The sequence below is a fragment of the Muscardinus avellanarius genome (assembly GCF_963383645.1).
Source record: "Muscardinus avellanarius genome assembly, chromosome: 8".
Taxonomy (NCBI): domain Eukaryota; kingdom Metazoa; phylum Chordata; class Mammalia; order Rodentia; family Gliridae; genus Muscardinus; species Muscardinus avellanarius.
The window spans coordinates 28,439,113-28,461,954 of NC_137794.1; the positions used below are offsets into that span (position 1 = coordinate 28,439,113).

General features: G+C 42.3%; 1 protein-coding gene across 5 annotated transcripts in view; it reads left to right on the forward strand.

The window, feature by feature from the left end:
- Positions 1-22,842, forward strand: part of KCNQ5 (potassium voltage-gated channel subfamily Q member 5) — a gene marked incomplete at both ends in the record, with an annotated part of 602,709 nt that overhangs the window by 376,334 nt on the left and 203,533 nt on the right. The window lies entirely within an intron of this gene.

Consider the following 22,842-nt stretch of genomic DNA (forward strand, 5'->3'; position numbering starts at 1 on the left):
GCTTAAATAGGGCCAAGTTATGACTCAAGTACGGTGTGTCTCCAAGCTGGCTGTAAGTGTAGCTCATTAGTGCAGCACCTGCCCTGTGTGTCTGAAGTACTAGGCTCAATCCCCAGCACTGCATGCATAAAAGAAAACAAACAACAATAACAAAAACCAGACATAGAAATGAGGTAAAAAGCAAACGAAAATAACACACACACACACACACAAAAAAAAAAAAAAAACACAACAGAAAAAATGGGAGGAAACAATATAGGCTGAACTAAAAAGTTAAACAATAAAAATAAAAATTTTTAAATAAAAAAGAAGAAAAAATTAGGGAAAGAAAGAAGAAAAATTTAAAGGCAAAGAGAGAAATAAAAGGAAGAGGAAACCCAAGAAAGGTTTTAAAAAGTTTAAAAAAATAAAAATTAAGTATTTAAAGAGAAGAGTGAGAAAAAAAAGAAACTTGAAAATATATGTAAATAAATAAAAACAGCAATAACAGGAAATGTGTTAATAAAAAATAAAAATTTTCTCTCTGCAGACATAACTGATCTCAGAGGCTAGAGTGGAGCCTTGCAAGCCAGGCCCACCTAGGCTTCCTTCTCTGTCCTCTGCTGCGCCCGTAGGGGTGCCAAGGCTGGGGCCGTGCGCCCCCTTCCCTCCTCCTCTGCCATCCTCTCAAGGCCACCAGAAGGCCCTGTGTGCCAAAACCAGGTGGGCAGAATGCAGAGGCTTTCTCAGCAAAGAAGTATTCCAAATTGAAACAGGCAACATCTCTGACGCCTTCTGTGCTCTGCACCCCAGTGTTGGGAAGAAGCTACCAACCCAACCATCTGTGCGGCTGGGCAGGTGGCGTCTGGCCCCACTGACACACCGCCCAGGACTCCATCACTCTGAGACCCAGCTCCCAGCAAAATCCACACAAGTCCTCATTCTCCTGGCTCCCGACTTCCTTAGCCACCAGCTTTAAGAGAAAAGCACCCATGGCTCCCTAATTCATTGCAGCCAGTCTCCCACCACATAGAAGTCTCCACAGCTTTATGTTTGAGGTTCTTCACCAGGGCCAAACTGACTCTTAAGGCAGCTGACAACTGAGCCAGTATAGTGATAAAAATGCTATAAAAATAATAAAGTCTTGGGGAAAAAAACTCTTGGGATCAATAGCCCTTCTTAGAGATGTCATGAATTTTCTTTCAGGCATTAAATGTTGGAGAGTTATTCTAAGAAACATTTTTAAAATGTGTCTGTGTGTATATATTAAAGTATTTACACTTTTTAACTGAAGGGTAAGGGTCCTGTAGAAATCCTTAAAAAGATTACTATGAAAAGTAATTTTGAAACTGTAGAAAATTAAATTGATTTGTTTCCTAAGGCTTCATGACAAAAGAGAGATGCTCTAGGGAGTTTCTGCAGCCCTTTAAGCTTTGCAGTGCTGTGCAAGTGACTCGGCACCATGCAGATAACAGTACCTGGTTAATTTCCCCTTGCTTTTCTATCAGTAGTGGTTTTCCACCAAGCAACATTAAATAGAAGAGACAAAGCTCAGATACTCTTCTGATCAGCTGCGGCTCATTTTACCAAATGCAAATGACAGAACAGGATAATAAAGAATGGGAACTTGGCTGGGCATGGTGGCGCACGGTTGTAATCCCAGCATTCAGAAGGTGGAGACCGGAGGATCGCGGTTCACGTACAGCCTCCGCTACTTAGCGAGGCCCTTTGCAACTCAGTGAGACCCTGTTTCAAAAATAAAAAGACTAAAAAACAGGGCTGGGGGTGTAGGTCGGCAGTACAATGGCCCCGGGTTCTATCCCCGGTACAAAAAAAAAAAAAAAAAAAAAAGGGAACTTTAAGCTAGATGAGGTACACGCCTGTAATCCCAATATTTGGGAGGATGAGACAGAAAGATCACAGGTTTAAGATCAACCTCAGCAACCTACTAAGTCCTTGTTTCAAATAAAAAAATAAAATATGGCTGGAAGTGTAGCTCAGAGGTAGAATGACCCTGGGTTCAATCCCTAGTACCACAAAGAGGGGGGGGGGGCTTTAGTTATACTAAAGAAATTTCAAAATGTGTGCCATTTCTTATCTGCATCCATTTACATTTTGTTTATTTTGTATTTTTGGAGACCAAAATGCATATAATTTCCCCTGTATTTTAAATTTGTTTCTGAAAGATAACTTTTAGATTGAAAGTAAATTCCAATCTAAAAATAGGCTCATAATGTGTTCCTTTTTGCCAGGACTTGGTTAGGAGGAAGCACACACTGAAAACCTTCCTAGGAAATGAATGAGCTTTAGAGTAGAATCACCATTGTCTTGCCAGAAGAGAGTGAAAATCACATTGTGTCCTTTGTAAATCTTCAAACCAAGGGTTAGAAAACTGTGGCCTGTGGACCAAATCTGGCCCGCCACCTATTTTTGCAAATAAAGTTTTATTAGAACATAATCACAGTAAGGTATGGTGGTACACACTTGTAATTTCAGTATTGAGGTGGCAGCAACTTAGTGAGACTGTTTCAAATTTTAAAAAATATAAAGGGCTGGGAGTGTAGCTCAGTAGACTGCCTCTGGTTCAATTCCCAGACACACACACACACACACACACACACACACACACACACACACACACACCACCCCATTAATTTACAGCCTGTGGACACTTTTGCATTACAATTACAATAAGTAGCTGCAAGAATAGAGACCACACAGAGGCTATTTACTGTCTGGTCCTTTCCAGAAAAATTTTGCTCACCCCCGCTGTGCGACATCTCTGGACATCTCTTAACTAGTGGGAAAAGACATCGCCCAAACACATGACAGCAAGCAGAAAGTAATGCATTTCCCCTGTGTCCTGCAGGGGATGCTCCTGGGAGGGCCAGCCTGTGCTTGTAATCCCAGCATTTGGGAGGCTGAGACAAGAGGGTCTCAATTTGCAGACAACCTCAGCTACTTAGTGAGGCCCTTTGTAACTCAGTGAGGCCCTGTTTCAAAATAAAGAATAATAAAAAATAGGGCTGGGGTTATAGCTCAGAGTAGAGTGTCCCTGGGTTTCATCCCCAGTACTGCAAAATAATAATAATAATAATAGAAAATGAGTGCCCATGAAACTGGGAATTTAAGGCAAAATACCCACACAAACAGCACTCTCTACTTCTACCTCATGCATCACCACTCAATATATTTTTGTTTCCATAATGCACACAAAACAACAGTCAAATTTACGTAAACACCTCTGGGATCTTCAGTGAAGGGTGAAGTATCTTATTAGATAGAGCTATGTTTTGTCTTCCTTTTTTTCCCCTCAGTGTGTTTCTGCCTACATGGAATCACCAACTTCAATATTTTGGACAGGAAGGGGAGGGAAATTCTTGATGTCTACCAATATAACAGCAGCAAGAAAAAACCTAACCATTTTCTGACTTAACAGATCTCCAAGGAGCGTCTGCAGTTTTTAAAGCTGACTGTGAATATGTTTTTGGAAAGAGGAAGTATATGGTGTCTGCTGCCTGTCCTTGCTTGCCAGTTAATCTGGTCCATAAAATCCTTCAGTGGCTCCACACACCGCAGCGGGCTTTCACCCTGGCCACCCAGAGCAGCAGGTGCCCGGTCGGTCGGCCCCTAGAGAATCGCTGTCTTCTGTATTTCACCAGCAGTTACTTACGTGCGCAGTAGCTACAGAGTTTATGGTCATTACTCTCTGGAGACATCTGTCTGCTGGGTTTATTTCTTCCTGATGTTGTACCACATCATAAAGTCTACTGCCAAGAGCACTTTAACTGCTCAAGAAGACTTTATTTTCTGCTGTTTTAGTCACTTTACTACTTTATATTTGTAGACCAAAGAAAGTGGTAGAATCAGTAGCAACTCTGTCGGTCACGTGGCTTAAGCTTGCTTGGTTCCAGGCCCCTACTCTGATGGCTTTAAGGTGCTTCCCATGCACGAGGTGGGTCCGACTGGTAACTGCAACAGAGAGCTGCACAGATATTTTCCAGGAAGTGTGAATGCTCTCAGAAAACCTGGCAAGGAAAATGTTTTTTAAAAGCAAGTGGATGATATGGATCTAACAAGTTTACAACAGTCACATTTATAATGTTTTTATTATTAAATATAGGCCGTATGCATTTATGCTGTGAGGAGGGCAGGTACTGGAGATTGAACTCAGGGGAGCTCAACCACTCAGCTACACCCCAGCCCTTTTGATTTGTTATTTTGAGACAGGATCTCACTTGATTGCCCAGGCTGGCCTGGAACCTATGAACCTCCTCTCTCAGCCTCAGTGGGATTACAAGCATGTGTCACTGAACCTGGCTTAAGTACAGAACTTTGAAATAGCGGCAAAATAACTTCCTATTATATCTGCTTTTACATGTGTGTGTATATGTGTATGTGTGTGTGTGTGTGTGTGTGTGTGTGTGTGTGTGTGTGTGTAGTGCTGAGGATGGAACCCAAGAGCATTTACTTCCGAGTTACACCCTCAGCTCTATTTTTTATTCTTTATTTCGAAACAGGGTCTCACTGAGTTGCAAAGGGCATAAGTGGTAGCTGAGGCTGGCCGCGAACCACGGTCCTCCCGTCTTATCCTCCCAAATGCTGGGATTACATGCTTTTACTTTTGTTACCAGTAGTAATATTTAAATAAATACATTTGAGACTTTCTAAGTGTACTTTCAGTTTTCATTTTCAGATAATATAACGGTTATAATATAGCTATAGAAACTGCAATGAGTAAGTCATTCTTTGCCTAATAAACTTAGTCTTTTTATGGAAAAATGATTCAAGAAAGACAACTAATGTCAAAATTTTTTATCATATGTTTTCAACATTTGCCATGGCTTACTTTCGGGCATAAAAAGAATCTTCAAAATAAAGCATGGAAAATTTAATTCCCATAGATTGATAGTATCAAAACCATCACACTGAGTTATTTTCCGTGGTGTCAGCATGGACAGGAATCTCATGAGAGGGTGACTTTATGGAAACAGTCACATAGATTTTACAAATGTCTCTCCCTCCCCATCACAGATGACTTTCACTCCATTCATGGCTGCAGTTAGCACTTTGCTCGGAGCCCTTGCTCAGTGCGCAGGGGCGGGCTGTCTGCTCATTAGCACAGCGGCCTGGGTCAGCAGAATCATTAGTGGTCATTCCAACGATGAATTGCAATCTCTGCCTGGTCAATTTAACCGAGGCTCAGTCCCACGCACCTCCTGCAGCCAAGCAGCCTCCGGCGCTGCTGCTCATTTCTTTAGAGCAGCTTAGTTTCCCAGGGAATGTAGCAATGAGGGGCTGAACACTGAGGTCTGGGCCATAAGAGCTGCAAAGGAGAGGATAGACAAGTCGACCTCAAGCACTCCACTGTGCACATTTAAACCCAGCCCTTACGTGGTCATACTTCAGGTGACCTCGCTTAGACCAAGTCTTATCTGAGCACCTCAGATCTCGCTGGATTCATGCTTTGCAGTTTTAAATGTCTTAATTTTTTTCTGTGTGGTACTTGGATGGAACCCAGGGGCATTCTACTTCTGAGTGATACCCTCTACCCTGTTTTTTATTCTTTATTTTGAAACAGGGTCTCACTAAGTTGCAGAAGGCCTCACTAAATAGCTGAGGCTGTCTGCTAACTGAGATCCTCCTGTCTCAGCCTTCTAAGTAGTGGGCTTACAAGCGAGCGCCACCACGCCTGGCTTAAATGTCTTACTTTATAAGCAGAGATGTTCCGTGATAAATCCATTTAATTTATTGTCATCACTATCAACTGTGTTCATGAAAACTTGTAAAGATCATGTAGCAATGGACATTTTTAACTCAATTTGGTATTTGCTTACTATGTTAGAATACAGATTATCAATTTGATCCCCTTTCAGCTCTCCAAGAGAGGTAATAAGGATGTGGAAAGGGGGCTAAGCGCGTGCACCTGCTGCAGGTAGAGCAGGAGCCTGTGGGTTGGCCCTGTGACTTGCCAACAGTGGCTGCCAGCAGGGGAGGCGCCACACGGCAGCATGAGTCCCCCTATTTTATCACGTCACACGTTACATGATCCTGCTCAGCAAATAGAACAGAGGCAGCCTGCGCAGGGGTCCACACTGCAGAAATGGAGGAATTAATGCTCTTGTGATAGATCTTAAAATCTCCACCGAGCAGTTTGGATGAGATAGCAGTCCCTGGGAGGCAGGTCAGAAGAGCTGTGCGGGCCGAGGCCCGGTGCACCCTCGTTTTGGCTTCATGGATTATGCATTACGGTTTTGAAATTCAGTGTCCCCTCTTCAGTGAGATCATCCCTGGCTGCTCTGTCTAAATGTCCAGCTCTCCTATTCATGCAGCCGCCCCTTCTCTGCTGTGTTTCTTTCTACTCCTTAATAGTTATCACTCTCTGACACCATATGCATTTTAATTTGCACTGTATGTGTCCTGTCTCTCCCAATAGAATATGAGTTCTGTAAGGACAGAGATTTTGCTAACTTTATTCGCTCCTATAATTTCAGCCCCAGAACACAGCCTGGCACATTGTAGCCCCCAAATAATACATGTTCCATGCATAAGTGAGTTGATTAGTACCTGTACCAGGCCTTGTTCCTGTGGGGGGTGGAAACAGGAGCATTCGGGAATTGGATGCAGAGGCATTTTATCTCCAAGTTACACCCCACGCCTTATTATTGTTTGTGTTTTGAAATTGGGTCTCACTAAGCTGCTGAAAGTCTCACTAAGTTGCTGAGGCCGGTCTTGAACCTGAGATCCTCCTGTCTCAGCCTCCCAAGTACTGGAATTAAGGGCATGTGCTACCATGATGCTTGGCTCAGGCCTTGTTCTTGATACTGAAAATAAAGTGGTAAAAAAGAGGGATAAAGCGGGTGTGGTAGCACACACTTGTAATTTCAGTACGTGGGAGGCTGAGACAGAGATTGCAAGTCTGAAGCCAGCCTTATAAACTTAGCCAAGCCCTCAGAAACTTAGTAAGACCCTGTTTCAAAATAAGAACTAAGCCGAGCATGGTGGCTTATTTCTTGCACACTTGTAATCCCAGCATTTGGGAGGCTGAGATAGAAGGATTGCTGTTGGTGGCCAGCCTCAGCTACTTAGTGAGGCTCTTTGCAACTCAGTGAGACCCTGTTTCAAAATAAAGGATGAAAAATAGGGCAGAGAGTGTAGCTCAGAGGTAGTATGCCCTTGAGTTCCATCCCCAGACCCAAGAAAGAAAGAAAGAAAGAAAGAAAGAAAGAAAGAAAGAAAGAAAGAAAGAAAGAGAGGAAGAAAGTAGGTTAGAGGTGTACCTCAGAGCTAGAATCTCCCTGGATTCTGCCCCAGAGGAAAGAAAAATTTTTCTCTCATGGAGCTCCCATACTGGCAGAGGAGCCCAAATAAAACAAGTATGTAATTTGCTGCTGTGTCCTCAGAGGAAAATACCACAGGTAACAAGATAAAACACCAGGTAGAAATCTGTCCTGCTCCATGCATAGAATATGTGAAAATGGGAAAGTCTTCTCATTTTAAATTAATTATCTCTAAACAATAGGAACCAGTTTTCAATCTCAGTTATTTTTCCTGGAAAATAAAAAAAACATAGAAACAGAACTGGCAAAGACCGTGTTGGACCTGCACACCTTGGGAACGTTAAGAAATAATGACCTGGCGCCTCGTTCTCTGCAGCAAGACCGCTCCCCGCTATTGCGCTCAGCCCCTGCCTGCCCATATCATCTAGTAGGTTAAAAAAAAAAAGTGCTTTAAAAAGGCTGCCACAAAAGTGGGATTTCCCATTTCATTTTAAATTTTTAATTTGATTTATTTTTAGCTGATGCATAAGAATACACACAAACACGTACATTTTGATGGGGTAGCTTATGATGGATGTTTCAGTACACATAAGTATCCTGTAATCAACTCAATTTTGGTAGGTCCCAGTCCATTCCATCCATTCAGACCAAGTGGGTGTCTTCAAGAAACAGACTCGTGATGGACAGTGATTGAGGAGAGCTCGACCTTCCCGCCCCTCCAGAAGCCTCTCCCCACAGAGGTTGTAAGCCTTTTCAAACACACAGACTGATGTGGACAGAATCGGCATAATGATAAAGAAATAAAGTTAGAGGTTAGGAAAACACTTTTTAAATAACACTGAAAATGAGAGATTTGAAACCCTGAACAGAAATCTGTAACAGGAACCAGAAAGGAGGAACATAAAAAGAAACGAAACTTGCTCACTCAGAAATAAGACTTCATATTTTTGCTCTATATATTTAAGTGGGAGAAAATAGAAGTTCTTCTAACTGAGAACACACTATTTAAAACACAATTATTAAAAATAATTTGAGCCGGGCGTGGTGGCACACGCATGTAATCCCCGCCCTTGGGAGGCAGAGACCGAAGGATCATGGTTCACAGCCAGCCTCAGCTACTTAGCTAGGCCCTTCGCATCTCAGTGAGACTCTTGTTCCAAAATAAAGAATAAAAAATAGGGTTGGGGGTGTAGCTCAGAGGTAGAATTCTCCTGGGCTCCATCCCCAGTACGGCAAAAAAAAAAAAAAAAAATTTAAAGACTTAAATATAGGGCTAGAGGTATAGCTTAGAGGTAGAATGTCTCTGGGTTCCATCCCCAAAACTGAAAAAAAAAAAAAAAATATATATATATATATATATATATATATATATATATTTTTTTTTTTTTTTTTTTTTTGTGGTACTGGGGGTGGAACCCAGAGGCTTTCTACCTCCAGGCTATTCTCCCAGACCCATTTTATATTTTATTTGGAAACAAGGTCTCACTAAGTTGCTGAGAGCCTCACTAAGTAGCTGAGGCTGGCTTCGAACCTGCATGATCCATCTGTCTCAGCCTCCCAAGCCCGGGGATTACAAGCATGCACCACCACGCCCGGCCAGAAAAAAAATAATTTGAGATGAGCTATGAAGCATCGTGTATTCCCCTCAAAACAACGTTTTGAAGTAGGACTACTTTGAGAGGTTATGAGTGTTACAATCACACAAAGAAATTAGGAAACCTATTTTTTCTTTTCCATCAAAAACTATGATTTTTCCAAATAAAATTAGTTTCTTTTTTAAGTGTGATTAAAATAAAATAAACACATTGTAAGGTTTGCGAGTTCCAAAGACACGCGAGATCATCCATGCAGGTGCCATTTAGTTCAGCCCATTTGTCCCTGGCAGCTCCCTCCCCCACCCCCGTGTCGCGGGTGCGGGGTGGGGGTGGGGGAGATGTGTGGAAGAGAGCCTTCCACGAGTGTAGGAATCTATCTGTCCCACAAGCTTCTTCTGATCCTGGATCGCGCCGTCCCCTTTTTATCAAAGGGGAGTGGCTTTCCGTGGGAACATCCTGGGCCTCGCATAAGGAGGCGGGTCAGCCTCGCCCCTGCCCCGTATGGGGAGGATCCAGAACCTAACACACATAAGATGAGCAAACTGTTGACAGTAAGGAGTTCATATTTCTGGACCCATGTTTGTTACATTATAAGGCATCAAAATATGGATCAAACCAGGCATGGTGGGGCACATTTGTAATCCCAGCACTTGGGAGGCTGAGACAGGAGGATCGCATAGGTTCAAAGCCAGCCTCAGCTACTTAGTGAGACCTTGTTTCCAAATAAAGTATAAATTAGGTCTGGAAGTGTAGCCCGGAGGTAGAAAAGCCCCTGGGTTCCACCCCAGTATCACCAAAAAAAAAAAAAAAAATATGGATCAAACTAAAGAACTTTTATTAATAAATGTTCATTAATCTTGAAAAACTATACTGGATGCCAAATGATCAGAGAAACAAAAATATTCTAATTAGCAAAAAAGAGTAAAGTAAGGGGTCCTGGACTTTGCATATTGATAACTTCGATAACAATTCCTAGAAATATTTCAGGTAGACTATTAAGCAGATGATTTATAATGTATATAAACAAATAACTATGATTACTAGAAAGCAATACAAATTTGCCAAAAGCGAGAAACATTAAATAATGCTTTTTATTTGAATCGGTTTACTCGCTTGCCACTAAAGTAACAGGGTAGATAAAATGTCTTAATTTCAGGAAAGCACTGAAAAAGGTTTTATAGTATCCTTGAGGACTAGAAAGAGAAATGTAGGCAGGATGATAGTACTCTTGGGAACGTGTACCGTGTAAGAATTCTCCAGAGACAAACCGCAAGATGTATAAGAAAACCTTGAAGACAATGTAAGACATTTGGAGATACTTGGAGTAGGGAGAAGGTAATTTATACCAGAAATGACTTAATCAAAATTAGCATAATAATACATAACAGTAATAAATATAAGCACCTTTAAGAAATTCAAGTGAGCAAAATATTCATTTTAGTTTAAGTTAAAATTGAGCTAATGGTGCCATTAGGTTCTTCATAAAAATGCAACTGTACGCCACATAAATATTCTCATTTCAAAAGAGTCTTGAAAGAAAGAAAATACATCTTTATCACTTTTGAGCTTAGTGACTGAGTTGAGAAACCCTGTCTAACCTGTATCAGATAGGAGTGACCTGAGGCTAATGGCAAAGTATATATAGCATAATAAATACAGATAATCCAAGGTTTGTCATCCGGCTAAAGTGAAGCCCTGCGAGAGCACAGACTAAGCCCGAGTTCCAGATCTGTGCCTGATGTCGCATCTCTAAATATGTGTGACTAATAGATACAGGGGAGGTGAGAGAACATACAGATGGGATAGTGCAGAGAACAGGTCTGAGCCAGGTGTGGCGGGGCAGCACTAATCGCAGTACTTGGGAGGGTGACAGGGAGGATCGAAGGTTCAAGGCCGGCCTTAGCCATTTAGTGAGGCCTTCAGCAACTTAGTGACTTCCTATTTCAGAATAAAGAACAAAATAGGGGTGGGGATGTGTCTCAAAGGTAGAACACCCCAGGGTTCTATCCCCAGTACCACAAAAAGAAATATATGCAAGAATGAAGTTTATCTATAAACATACGTACTCGTGTTAATATTGGACCCCAACCTTATTAACTTGCTAACAGCCAAGGCAAGGGGCCAAATATGTTAAGACATGACTGTCTCGCACTAAAACCTCATCACTTTTTTCAGAAGCAGTATATAATTTTCTTTCAGTAAAATACAAGTTTCTTACAGATGCCTCATTGAGCAAGTGCAGAGTGAAATGCTGAGACGCTCTCAGAATCTAGTAAGTTAGTAGAATAAGTTAGTTTGCTGCTTCTCAAGGAAGTAGCAGAAGGCGGCCAGTGCGGCTCAGAGGTAGAGCGCTTGCCCGGCATCCAGAAAAGAAAGAGGAGAGGAAGGAAGAGGAAAACACAGCAGAAAATCAAGCACAGATCAATGAGAGTAATTGCTTGAGGGACACAGGAGGGGAGTCCAAGGACACAGGCTGATCTCGCTGGGTTTGTTCCAGCCCCTGTGGTGTGGTGGGAAAGGTACAAAAAAATAAGTGACTGCATATCTTGGAAATAGTCCTTTTCGAAGCCATCTGTTCACTGAAGCTGGGCCGTAGAAAATGTGAACTTGTGTTCCCTGCAAGAATCAACAGTGCAGCCATTTTGCGTTGAGGAATGGATGCCAAGCGCTGGCAGAGGTGATGGGGCTGGGCCTCACTTTGAGGGGCGCAACAGCAAACTGGTGAACGGAAAGAACAGTGGTGTCTGGACAGTGGCGGGTCTGGACATTGTCTCCTACAAGATGTAGACAACAGACTGGGCTTGGTGTGCGTAATCTGAAGACCCATAGGAAAGCCATTGAAGAAGCCAACCCCAGATAGCTGAAGGACTGTCTTAGGGAGGGGAGCACACTCTCCTGTGGCTCCGAGCCGGACGAGGACCAGTGAGCAAGGTCCCAGAGAAGGAGAGTTGACTCTGAGGAGAAAACCATTTCCCGGCAGCGGAGCCATCTATACAGCCCTGTACCGCCTTACAGTGAGAGGGGGGTTCTGGACATGAGAGGGGGCCAAAGAGAAACTGCACAGTTGTCCATCATAATGCTTTTAATTTAAAATTTTCCATTATTTATTTATTGTTACGCTTTTATTGGTGCGTTATAGTCTCACATCACAATGCGATTCGTAGCGATGGTGATGGAGTGCACACGGCACAGGGCGGCCTTTCCCCGGTCCTCCCCACTCCCCGTTTCCCATATGATGCTGAGATGGACGCTGGCTTGCTCACATAGGTCAGTGGCAGAGATCCCTTCATTAACTCTCCCTCTCCACTCCCTCCTTCCGTCCCCCAAAACACCTCCCTGGCTCCACTGCAGCTTCCCCTCCATTATCTGAAGTCCCTCTGGTATCCCGAGTATACTAGACAAAACATATGACCCGTCACTTTCCGTGACTGACTAATCTCACTCGATCCCTTTTGGCCAGGCATAGAGGCACAAGCCTATAATCCCAGCACCTGGGAGGCTAAACCAGGAAGGTCACAGGTTCGAGGCCAGCCTCCCCAACTTAGCAAGACCCTATTTCAATTTTTTTTTAATTAAAAAGGGCTGGGACTGTAGCTCAGAGGTAGTGTGCCCCTAGTTTCAATCCACAGTAGCAATAAAATAACCCTCATCTGGAGAGAAGAACTCAGTCAGAAATCCTCCCAGCCCCATGCATCCCCTGGGTCTGCAGGGAATCAGCAGAGCTTGACTGTGTCGTGGAGTCCAGCTCTGCTCTGAGGATGCTCTTTCCTGGCTTTTCTTCCATGGTCCGGCACAGCTACATTAGCCCTAGTCCTCTGCTAAAATGCGCTAAGCAAGCAGAAACTGTGATTTCCACATCCTCTTATTTCCGCAACACCACATGCAGCATTTCATTTTCAAAAATTAATAATTCTTTTTTAAAACTTCAGAGATGACAGTGAGTTTTTTATTGATTATGGTCCTTATTAATATTTAGGGCTCATTGTACGTAATCAGAATTGTGCAGTGGTTGTAATAAAATAGTCCAAATCACTGTTTAAAGTTGCCAAAAAACATTTATTTGATTGTCATTGCTTCCCAATAGAAGCCCAGGTGTGCTGTGAGTAGATTTCAGGTGCAAAATGTACTTCTCTTGTGAAGAAATTATTCAGAAAAGACATTGTACAAAGTACCAAGTTTAGGAGGACAGGTAAATTCCAGATGCTGGAAGAACAATGAGCTCCAGCCCTTCCTCCGAGGACAGGTTTTGACTTCCTTCGTGGCCGTCCTCCAAGCCAGTGCACGGGATCGAAGGTCCTGTGGCGGCTACACCCGCGTGTGCCAGTCCTCAGGCTTCATGGCTCCTCACAGGGTCTTCCCTCGTCTTCTAAAGCACATGCTTCATCCAAGTAACACTTTGAAACTTATGATCAGTTAGAGCCAGGATTGAATTTCCTTTGGAAGTAATTTCTAAAGAATTGTTTTCTTCAAGGGCAGGGGAGGTGGCAGAGTGGTAGAGCACTGGTCTATCTTGCATAAGGTTCGATCCCCAGGACCAAAAATATTAAATAAAATAAAAAGAAGCTAGACTTCTGATTGGCATCCTTTATGTTAATTCTCTGATTCCACCCCTCTTAACACATTTAAGATCTCCTCTCTTCCAAAGCCTTCTCAATAAGTATAACTAGCTTACATAAGCAGACTATGCCAAGTTTATAGTCCACCAAAACGCGGGCAGTGAGCCCCTGCGGGGAGAAGCCCTGGCTGCTCCAGTCAGCGAAGCCCACTCTGCAGGCATCCAGGCCCAGGTCAAAGGTCAGCTCCAGGGCTCCATTCTCCCATGTCCACAACTGTTTGTAAATGGCTGGACTGGCCGGTCTGTGTGAATGACAGGGAAGTAACTTGCTCAGCTCACTCTCCAAAACATCACTGGGGCTTTTCTGGATGCTTTATTCCTTTCCGCTCCAGCTAAATGAGCCTGTGCTTGAAGCACGAGCTTTGGGAGCTAGGCGTCATCTGTTCCAGGAGAGCCAGTGATATTTACAAGTCAAACTTCTTATTAAATTAAATCTGACAAATGTGATTCTTAATTAACCCACTAGAAAAGTTGAGGCTGGTTTTTTTGATTAAGCACAGAGGCCTTTAACCTCATGATATTTATTTTTTTTTGTGGTTGCCCTTCTCCTCCTGTAATCACTGTGCCTTCTAAAGAAGTTTTGGATAAAAGGTTTGAATCAAAGTGAATTTCCTCAGAAACAAAAAATAAGTGATTGCCTTAAGTACAATAAAGGCCAGTAGCTGTTTTAGAAAAATTTTAAGTAATATGCATTTTATGATACCTTGAGATTCATATATAAAAGTAAAATATCCATATTTTTAAAACTTATCATAAAATTTATCTGGGCAGGTTGTTGGTCACTGTCAAAATGGCCCAACTTCCAACACTGATTTTCCAAAGCATGTTAATTTTCTTTAACTCAGGAGCATTCTACCTCTGAATTCTATCACCATCTCCATTTTATTTTATTTTTTATTTTGAATCAGGGTCACATGAAGTTTGTGAGGCCACTGATCGAATTTGCGCTCCTCCTGTCTCTGCCTCACAAGTACTGGGAGGGATTACAGTTGTGTGCCACCACACCCAGAAGTTTTTCATGTATGCCACAAACCCTTCATGGTGGAGCCTATGAACCATTTCTCAGAATCATGCTTTTAAATGCACAAAATACATGTGATTACAAAAGAAAAATTTATTTTGAAATGTACTCAACAAATCTGTTACATGGAAGGCATATTTGTCTCTATTAATGCATTAAAAAATAGTCCCTGGCGAAGGGCCTGGTAACTACATAATCTTGAAATAATGATGAGTAAAATCACTATTCAAGATGAAACAATTATGATTTTTATATACCCTGTAAAATGAGACATAAAAAGCTGTTATTCCCGTGAGTGACAAAGTCACAGGTACCGCTAATACCATCGCAATCTGTTGCCATGGTTAGTGCAAAATAAAGACATCATTTTCCCGTCCGTTTTCATGGCACCTAAATTCCATGCACAGATCCCTTGGAGACATGCAGGCCCTTGATTAAGATGCCCTGAGCCCAGTGATTTTGGCCACTGCTTTCATTGGTATGCAACCACGAGACAGATGCGGTGGTCAGCGGTCAGCATGCACAGCTGTGCACGGGACCTTCGGAAGCCACAACGTCAACAGAGCTGCATTAAGATCCCAGGAATGCACTGTGTGCCCGCCGGTGAGCCCAACGTCACCCCAGAGGGCTTCCTCGCTCTGTGTCAAGTCATTGCCTGCTCCAACCAGGAAGTCTGTCCCTGGCAATGCCACCAAGAGATGCTACACATTCCGTCACAGCAGAATGCGTGTGCCATTCTCCCTGATGTCCCTCACCAGTCTCAGGAAGTGGTCCTCAGTGTCCTTTAAGTCTCCTTTCTAGAGCCTTCCGTGCTTGGTCTGCACTGCTCTCAGGATGACACGTCTCACACATTTACTTCCTCTGGGAGAAACAGAACTTCTGTATCTCCAACTAGACTTTGTGCTCAAGACTTAGGTTCTTATTTCCATTGCCTCTACTCCATTCTCATTTCTACCATGCTAGTGTGGGGCTGCGGTTCTAAGGAAAGAAGCTTCTGGAGAAACACATTTCAGAAGGAAGGTACAACATGAGAAGGCAGCATGCCAGAAAATAAATAAGGCAAAACATTTACTCCCTGATTCATGGAACAAAAGTAATCAAGTTTGCTGCACAGGATAAAAGGGGCAGCTGAACTGCGAGTCTGGAGCCATGCTGGGGCAAGGTTGCCGTCATTAGGAGCTCTAATGATATTAATAGTCTGTTCAGACTCTTCAAGGCTCCCCATAATCCACTGAACTGGGTATACTCCATGCCCTACAGGCCCCTCATTTGTTGTGACTGCTTAATTTATCTTTGCAACCCTGGTAGTTCTTGACATAGTGTCTTTCTCAATGAGGGTACTCAGTACATGTTTTCAATTGAACTGGATTTTTTCCTATGCAAAAAAATGATTTGCAAAATGGCCTGTCTTACACTTCTCATGCATCACAAGATAAGCAACTCAGAAGGTGCTTTCTAGCCCTAAATTATTGATTAGCTAGTAAATTCTACCGGTGTTTTGCTCAAATCTGACCTTGGCTCGCACAGTCTCGTGTGGAACAAGCTGCTCTTTCTCCCCAACCATTCTTCTAATTAACTCCTGCTGGGTCTTCAGGACTCAGTTTGGCCAAAGTTTCCTTCGAGAAGTCTTTCCTAACCCCAGATCTGGCTTCAGAGTTGTGCAACCTGGATCGTCCCATAGAGCCCCGCGCTCAAAAGGATGCTCTATTGTTACTGTGTTGAAATTCTTAATAATTTTTATTTTATTTTTTAGAGGAGGACAACACATTTAGTTTTATTTGAATCAAATCACAACACTTTCTTTTCTTACTGCTGTAAAGTGTATCTACAATTTTCTATTACAGATCCACTCTCTAAAGGCTTCCTGTGACATTACAATAACCTCCTATTTTTTAAAACAGAATAGTCCCAAATTCTTCCTCAAAAATTAAAACTCAATTCCAGTAAATGGTAAATACATGAAATTACAGTAAAAGAACAGCCAAGAAATCTTCCAAGGGTTTATTAGAAAGAATATAGACATTTAACACCGGGCGTGGTGGCGCACGCTTGTAATCCCCGCGCTTGGGAGGCGGAGACAGGAGGATCGCGCAGGTTTGAAGCCAGCTGCGTGCACTGGCTTAAGAGACCCTGTTTGCAAATAAAAATAGGTCTGGGAGTGTAGCCCGGAGGTAGAAAGGTTTCCAGGAACCTCAGTACCACCGAAAAAGAGAGGGGGGGGAGGGAGGAAGGAAGGAAGGAAGGAAGGAAGGAAGGAAGGAAGGAAGGAAGGAAGGAAATAGACATTTAGCTGGGCATGGTGGCACACTCTGTAATCCCAGCTTTTTGGAGGCTGAGACTGGAGGATAGTGTTCCACAGACAGCCTCAGCTACTTACTGAGGCCTTCTGCAACTTAGTGAGACCCTGCTTCAAAATAAAGACTATAAAATATGGCTGGAGGTGTGTCTTGGAGGTAGAATGCCCCTGGGTTCCATTGCCAGTACTGCAAAAAAAAAGAAAAAAGAAAAAAGAAAAAAGAAAAGGAAGGAAGAAAAAGTATAGACATTAAAAAAGAAATAATCCCCACTGTCATGACATAAATTGAGGTTTTTCAGCCAGGTATAAGCCAAATCAAAAAAAGAAATTAAAAAATCCAATAATGTATTAATATTTCTCACTCATTTGCCATAGGGACAGTGCAAATTCAAATCTGGCCTAAATGTCCAGACTCTCTAGCAACAATGTACAGCTTTCTTCTTCCTCCATTCTAAGAGATGTAAAAGTTTGAGGGCCAAACAATACCAAATATAATAGGCTTCAAAAACCATCTAAGTTAAGGGCATTCATTAATTTTAGCTAAGATTCGTCTGAAACAGACAACTGATCACTTACATAAAATAATATGAAGTAATTTTTTTGAAAAATAAACTTGGTGGTGGAATACTCCTGAAGGGTATGCCAGAGGAATGGTGGGTTATCATTTTAAGGTGTCAGCCAATTTATTTCAGCCACTTTGAGTCCATTTCTAAAATCTAAAATTTAGTTCTCCTTCCCTAAGCAGAGAGCTTCCTATCATGTCAGTAACTATGTTCTGAAGGAAAGAAGACTTAGGTGAAATGTTTTTATTTATCACAACTGCTGTTGTGATATCAATTGCCTGGTACCTCAACAGCTCCATCAAAGCCTGAGAAATGTTCATGCATAAGGATATTGCCTTATCTGACTTTAAATTTCCCCCATACAGTGGTACATTATCAACCCTTAGTGAAGCCTTTAAAACAAGCAGGTTGAAAAATGGGTTAAAGGGGGCAAATATAGCCTCTGCTTTTAGAGCTATCAACTCAGGAATTCTCTCAATTATGAAATCTTGCAGAAGTTATTTTCTTTTACAAAATCCAGGTGACAACAATATTCTTTTTTTTTTTTTTTTTTTTTTTTTTGGTGGTACTGGGGTTCCTGGAAGCCCTTCTACCTCCGGGCTACACTCCCAGACCTATTTTATCTTTGGAAACAGGGTCTCTTAAGCCAGCGGCTGGCTTCGAACCTGCGCCATCCTCCTGTCTCCGCCTCCCAAGCGCGGGGATTACAAGTGTGTGCCACCACACCCGGCGACAACAATATTCTTTACTCCAGATCTGGCATTTTTTCATCATCACTGTCTTGTGGAAATCCTTAATAATTTTTTAAATGCCCCATATTCTCACTTTGCATTGGAGCCTACAGGTTCAGCAGCCAGCTGCCTATCCTCTGCTCTCACTTATGCCCTGGCGTCCCCATGCTCTCCTAGCATATAGTCACCACTCAGGAAGGAGGGGAAAATCTTGTTTAACGTTATATCCTCTAGTTTAGACTAACATTATATACTTAATCGATATTTGATAATTGGAAAAATGGATGAGTGGTGGGAAAAGGGAGAGAAGAAATAAACTGCTGAATACATCTCCCATCTATAGCCCCCTGGAAGCCAGAGCCATGGAGGTCTTTGGCTTGAAACCTTCTGATGGGCCTCTGTAGCAATAGTACAGAAACTACTCTCATTAGAAAGGAAGGTAATATTAGTTCAAAGAAAAAAATGGAGCTGGGCATGGTGGCACATGCCTGTAATCCCACTACTTGGGAGGCTGAGACAGGAGGATCACAGGTTCAATATCAGCACCCTAGTGAGACCCTGTTTCAAAAAAATTAAAAAGGGTTGGGGGTATAGCTCAGAAGTAGAATGCACCTGAATTCTACCCCCATTACAAGGAGAAAGAGGAGGAGGAGGAGGAGGAGGAGGAAGAGGAAGAGGAGGAGGTGGAGGAGGAGGAGGAGGAGGAGGAGGAGGAGGAGGAGCAAAGTAGTGATGATGAAAAGACTAAGACTAAGCCATCCCCAAATATTAGTGAAGAAGGAGCTAGCAAAACATCTGTTTGGGACATAAACATAAGAGACCATGAAGCTACCATAGGAATCATTTTGGAGAAAGATGCTCCCCTCTTCTAAAGGTTTTCTGGTGAGCCTGGGCTTGGGGGCGTGTCCAGATAGTGGGAATGGGGGAGAAAACATCTGTCATCTGTCACTGCTTTGATGCCACATCATCCTCCAACCACCTTAGTGATGCCTAAATTTCATTTGTTCATTGATAGTTTGGGAGTCACGTAGGTGCACTGGATTCTGACTCCTTAGTTTATGATGTTTATTCTATGGGCGCCAATTTAAAGTATAATCCAAAATATCCTGATTCATTAGACACTTGGGCCAAAAGCATCACGAGTCAGTATTAACATTGTGTACTAGGTTTTTATCGCTACCAGACTCCCTTTCCTTGGAGACATCTTCTATTTGGATCAAGAACCGCTCCTCTCTGTGTCAGGAGATGCAGAAGCATCCCCCAAAGTCTTGCCTAGCCAAGAATGTTAGCGCCATTCTCATCCGCGCATGTCATTTAGCAATTCTGGGTGAAGGCTGACTACACAGACAGTGCTTGAGCCCACCTTCTGCTGCACAGCCTCCAACAAGTTGCAAAATATTCTGAATTCTCAGTTCTTGTATCTGCATTGAAGACAATATTTGTGATATTTGCATAAGCTTGTGAGGATATTGTGGGAGAATGCAGGTGAAGGGGGCTTTTGAAGTGTCCAGCTTGTAGGAAACCTCTGTGAATGCTAATAATTCCTGCCAGCACACAGAATATGAGCACTTCTGTGCTTCTACTCCAGCTCTTTTGGGGTAGATGTAAAGAAATAAAGACTAGATCGTGTCAGTCAGGGTCAACAAACATTCCCTAGAGGGCCAGAGAGTAAATATTTCTCTTTTTTTAATACATTTATTGGTGCACTATAGTCTCACGTCATAATGCAGTTCATAGCAATAGTGACATACACGCACACAGTGAGCTTTCCCTTGGCTCCCTCCCCATTCCCCACTTCCCCATACTGGATACTGATATTGGCAATGGTATTCCCACATATGTATACAATGTCAATGGAACTGATTCCTTCATTAATTCTCCCTCTCTCTGCCCCTCTGGTTCCCCAAAGCTACCTCCCTCACCCACTGGAGTTTCTCCTTCATTATTTAAGTCCCAGTTACTCCCTAGCTTCCACATATGAGAGAAAACATATGACCCTTCACTTTCTATGACTAGCTAATCTCAATACAGTATTCTCCAGGTCCATTCATTTTCCTGTAAATGACATAATTTTATTCTTCTTTATTGCTGAATATAATTATTTTGTGTGTATTTTCCATAATTTTGTAATCCATTCATCTGTTGATGGACACCCAGGTTGGCTCCGTAATTTGGCTATAATGAATTGTGCTGCTAAAAAACATGAATATGCATGTATTGCTAAAATTTTGACATTTTAGTCCCCTTGGAAAGATACCCAGGAGAGGTTTAGCTGGATCGTATGGTAGATCCATCCCCAGTTTTCTGAGGAGTCTCCACACTGATCTCCATAGTGGCTGCACTAGTTTGCAATCCCACCAACAGTGTAGAAGAGTTTCTATTTCCCCACATCCTCACCAGCATTTATTATTGTTTGACTTCTTGGTGATTGCCATTGTAGTTAGATTTTTATTCTTATGAACTGGGCTGTCTCTGCTGCTACTACTTAATTCTACAGTTAACATGAAAGCAGTCACAAGCAATATATAAATGAATGGGAGTGGCTATGTGCCAATAAAACTTTATAAGTAAAAACAAGTATTCAGTTCAATGATCATAAGTAGTTAATACAGTAGAACACTTATATTCTAAATGAAAAAAATTGTTCCACAAGGATTTGTAAGAGATCCCATTCATGATGAAATGTGCCTGTCATTCCAGTACTTGGAAAACTAAGACAGAAGGACCACAGGTTTAAAGTTAGCCTCAGTAACTTGGCAAGACTCTGTTTCTAAATAAAAAATAAAATAAGGGTGGAGGTGTACTCAAAGATAAAATGCCCAGGGTTCAATTCCTAGTACTGCACACACACACACACACACACACACACACACACACACACACACGGTAAGTGATCAGTCATATCAACACTCACATGTGGATTAGAACATGGTATTTATGGTAGAGACACAAAATTTATATGGATTAAATATATTTAAATGTATGTTGTTACCTATTGGCAGCAGGGCCTCCCAGGCATGTATAAAATTACTATTACTGCTTTTTATTTTAAGCAATTATTGAACATAGCAAAACTCCATTAAAAAAAAAAAGAAACAGGTATTCAGGGCCAGATTTGTTTCCCAGGCCATACACAGTGTATCCCTGACTGAGCTCTTGGGCACTCTTAGTCCACCTTGGCAGAAAGGCTTCTAAGACTTTTCAGGGCAAGCCAAGAGGAGGCAGGAATTAGCTCCACTGGCATCTGGAGAAAATGAGGGACCTTATCTTATGAATTGCTCAGAGATAAGTAAAAGTTGAAAAAGATGACCTAGAACAAGGAGTTCAAGTGCTTTGTTTTTTATCTTGAATTTTAAGATAAGTAATTTCAACTTCCAAACAGAGCATCCTCATTTATTAGACATTTTCCCTGGTAACTCAGCTCCTCCCTTGATCCTGGAAGCTCCATATTTTTAGAAATAAAAATGTCTGTAGATGGGTAAGTAGAAACTGGTTGCTTCTGACTTCTGCTCTCTATCATTATAGGAGGAGGAGGCAGAGCAGGCCATTTCTCTAGCAGTTTGACTGTCAGAAATGGAAAGTGCCTGGATAGCAGAGGAAATCACCCCCTTCCTTTTCTGTTCTTTTTATTCATATAAAACAATGACAAATGAGAATCTGTGAGCAGCATCAGACAACGGCAATGGCCAGCAGGGTGGTGACACTTGAAACACATGACAGTTTGCCAAAGCTGCCAGATAGGAGATGGATTCTGCTTCTTTGAAAGGAGGATGACTTCATGACACATGATCATCCACGTGTGCAGCAACTCAGTTCACAACAGCCAAGCTAAGGAGAGGGCCGAGGTGTCAATCAACAGATGAGTGGGTTACAAACTGTGGTGTGTACACATAATGGAATTTTACTCAGCCATAGAAAAGAGCAAAATGACGTCATTCACGGGACAATGGATGGAACGAGAGAATATTATGCCAAGAGAAATTAGCCAGTCTTATAAAGTAAAGGATCTTATGTTTTTACACCTATGTGGAAGCTAGGGAGATTTGTGGAAGCAAAGGGGACGTTAGATCATTGAAGAGAGATACTAGCAGAATAGTGGAAGGGGACTTAGGCAGGGAGGTGGGGAGGTGAAACAGGAAACTCGAGGAAAGAAACATTTCAAATTATGCTGTGTTCATACATAAAGCTACCAATACCAACTTCAATATTATATACAGGGAGAGGGAAGAAGCAGGTAGAATCCAAAGGGGACACACCAGGTGCTGTGTGCATGTGTGTTTGTAACTTCAGCGTGACTTATAATTACAGTGCACCAATAAACATTAAATTAAATTTCAAAAGAAAGGAGACTGCCTGCTGCTAGCGCTCCCAAACAGCACAGCAAGTTCACTTTCTGGGGCCTTTCTTAAGACCCCTACTTAGGAAAGGAGTCACGTGGAAATTCACAAGTTTTTGTTGTTGTTGTTGGTTTGATTTGGTTTGGTTTGGTGGTACTAGGAATTTAACTCAGGGGCATTCTACAGCTTAGGTCCTATTTTATTTTGAAACAGGGTGTCACTAAGTTGCTAGGGCCCTGCTAAATTGCTGCCACTGGTCTTAAACCTATGATCCTCCTGTCTCAGCCTCCCAAGTACTGGAATTATTAGGCCTGGGCCACTATGGCTGGCTGAAATTCATGGATTTGCAAGCATGAATACTTAAACACAGCATGCCGTGCACACAAACCCACACATGCAACCTTTTCTGCATCAGTAAAGTGGCA